At 38.0% G+C, this 3202-nt stretch overlaps 2 non-coding genes across 2 annotated transcripts; both read right to left on the bottom strand.

Annotated features, from left to right (window-relative positions):
• Positions 1–468: 468 nt before the first annotated feature.
• TRNAV-UAC lies at positions 469–541 on the bottom strand. The gene has a single exon. It is a non-coding gene; the product is annotated as a tRNA-Val (tRNA).
• A 255-nt stretch (positions 542–796) lies between these two features.
• On the bottom strand, positions 797–869 carry TRNAV-UAC. Its single transcript has one exon. It is a non-coding gene; the product is annotated as a tRNA-Val (tRNA).
• Positions 870–3202: the final 2333 nt, after the last annotated feature.

The raw sequence follows: 3202 nt of genomic DNA, 5'->3' as shown, positions 1-3202 counted from the left end.
ATGTAAAAAGATGTAAATATTGAAATTACTGAATTGTTCCTCTATTTAACACCGAGCGGACGAAAACACACTTAAATTTGTTACATTACCCCAAGAATTGTAAACTTTTCAGGTTTTCCAAAGACTAATTAACTAGTTATGAGAGAGATATTGCTGCCCAATATCGAACTAGGAACCGTCAGTGTGTAAGACTAATGTGATAACCACTAAACCACAAAAACCTTCGCAAGATTAAACGTAAAAAGATGTAAATATTGAAATTACTGAATTGTTCCTCAATTTAACACCAAACGAACAGAATAAGGCAGACTAAATTGAAAACAAAAACCGCACCCTTAAATTTACCCTTGTTCTTGTAAATATTGAAATTACTGAATTGTTCCTCAATTTAACACCAAAGGGACGGAATAAGGCGGACTAAATTGAAAACAAAAACCGGAGATACTAATTAATTAGTTAGGAGAGCGACATTGCTGCCCAGGATCGAACTGAGGACCTTCAGTGTGTAAGATTGACGTGATAATCACTACACCACAACAACCTTCACAAGTTTAAATATAAAAAGATGTAAATATTAAAATTACTGAATTGTTCCTTTATTTAACACCAAACAAACGAAATAAGGCGGACTAAATTGAAAACAAAAATCGCACCCTTAAATTTTTAAGACTCACATAAACTTGTTGCATTATCTCTAGAATCAAAAAAATAATAGCATTTTCATGTTTTTGGGAGACAAATTGACTCGTGTTCTGATATTTCTTATTTTTGGGAAACTAATTAGTTAAGAGAGCAATATTGTTGCCCAGGATTGAACTAGGGACCTTCAGTGTGTAAGACTGACGTGATAACCACTATACCACAACAACCTTCACATGTTTAGATGTAAAAAGATGTAAATATTTTAAATTACTTAATTGTTCCTCTATATAACACCAAGCGGACGGAATAAGGCGGACTAAATTGAAAACAAAAACCGCACCCTTAAATTTTTTAGACTCACACAAACTTGTTACATTACAACTTGAATGCTGCCCAAGATCGAACTGGAAATCTTCACTGTGTAAGATTGACGTGATAACCACTACACCACAACAACCTTCACAGGTTTAGATGTAAAAAGATTTAAATATTGAAATTACTGAATTGTTCCTCTATTTAACACCAAGCTGACGAAAACTCACTTAAATTTTTTACATTAACCCTAGAATTGTAAACTTTTCATGTTTTCCATAGACTAATTAACTAGTTATGAGAGAGATATTGTTGCCCAGGATCTAGCTGGGGACCTTCAGTGTGTAACACTGACGTGATAACCACTACACCACAACAACCTTCACAAGATTAGACGTAAAAAGATGTAAATATTGAAATTACTGAATTGTTCCTCAATTTAACACCAAACGAACAGAATAAGCCAGACTAAATTGAAAACAAAAACCGCACCCTTAAATTTACCCTTGTTCTTGTAAATATTGAAATTACTGAATTGTTCCTCAATTTAACACCAAACGAACAGAATAAGGCAGACTAAATTGAAAACAAAAATCGCACCCTTAAATTTACCCTTATTCTGATAAATAGTAAACTTATTTTTGAGATACTAATTAATTAGTTAGAAGAGCGATGTTGCTGCCCAGGATCAAACTGAAGACCTTTAATGTGTAAGACTAACGTCATAACCACTATACCACAACAACCTTCACAAGTTTAGATGTAAAAAGATGTAAATATTGAAATTACTGAATTGTTCCTCTATTTAACACCTAAAGAACGGAATAAGGCAAGACTGAATTCAAAACAAAAATCGCACCCTTAAATTTTTTATACTCACATAAACTTGTTCCATTACCTCTATAATGCCAAGTATTGAACTGGGGACCTTTAGTGTGTAAGGTCACTGACGCAATAACCACTACACCACAACAACCTTCACAAGTTTAGATGTAAAAAGATGTAAATATTGAAATTACTGAATTGTTCCTCTATTTAACACCAAACAAACGGAATAAGGCGGACTAAGGGTCCGTTTGGAAAGCAGGAAAATGTTTTCTGGAAAATGAGTCATTTTCCGGAAAACATTTTTCTTTCCGGTGTTTGGTTGCATTCTGGAAAATTGTTTTTGTGTGTTTGGTTCATTTTCTGGAAAATGAGTAGAATTATATAATTAAAAATTTTAATTATTTTATTTAGAATATTACAAGATGTATAATAATATATAATAATATAATAATAATTTTATATATAATAAAAATAACTAATAATATATCAAAAAGATTATGGTGGTGGTGGTGGTGGTGGCGGCGGTTGTGTGATGGTGGTGGCGGTGGTTGCGGTGGTGGCGGCGACGGTGGTTGCGGTGGTGGTGGAGGCGGCAGTAGTGGTGGTTGGGGTGGTATGGTGGTGGTGGTGGTGACGGCGACGGTGGTTGCGGTGGCGGCGGTGGTTGCGGTGGTATGGTCGTCGTCGTGGTGGCGGCGGTTGTGTGATGGTGGTGGTGTGATGGTGGTGGCGGTGGTTGCGGTGGTATGGTGGTGGTGGCGATGGCGGCGGCGGTGGTATGGTGGTGGTGGTGGCGGCGACGGTGGTTGCGGCGGTATGGTGGTGGTGGTGGTGGTGGTGGTGGCGGCGGTTGCGGTGGTGTAATGGTGGCGGTGGTATGGTGGTGGTGGTGGTAGCGGTGGTGGTGGTGGTGGTATGGTGTTGATGGTGTTGGTGGTGGTAGTGGTGGTGGTGTGGTGGCGGTGGTTGCGGTGGTATAGTGGTGGTGGCGGCGACAGTAGTGGTGGTGGTGATGTTGGTAGTGAGGTGGTGGTGGTATGGTATTGATGATGTTGGTGGTGGTGTGATGTTGGTGTAAAGGTTGGAAAATGACTTCACCCAAAAAAAAGGGGAAGTCATTTTCCTCCAAAACAAGCCTATTTTCCAAAGTCAACGGAAAATGATTTCCGTTGACTTGATTTTCCAGGTACATCCAAACAATGGAAACTTGGAAAATGATTTCCAGAACTCATTTTCCAGGTTTCCAAACACACCCTAAATTGAAAACAAAAACCGCCTTATATTTGACTCCCTCTAGAATCTGAAAAATAATAGCATTTTCATGTTTTTGGAAGACAAATTGACTCGTGTTCTGATATTTCATATTTTTGATAAACAAATTAGTTAGGAGAGCTATGTTGTTGCCCAGGATCAAAATAGG

The sequence above is a fragment of the Ipomoea nil genome, unplaced genomic scaffold (assembly GCF_001879475.1).
Source record: "Ipomoea nil cultivar Tokyo-kokei standard unplaced genomic scaffold, Asagao_1.1 scaffold1074, whole genome shotgun sequence".
In the NCBI taxonomy this organism is placed as follows: Eukaryota; Viridiplantae; Streptophyta; class Magnoliopsida; order Solanales; family Convolvulaceae; genus Ipomoea; species Ipomoea nil.
The sequence above is the reverse complement of the archived record's forward strand: the minus strand, read 5'-3'. Positions and strand labels throughout refer to the sequence as shown.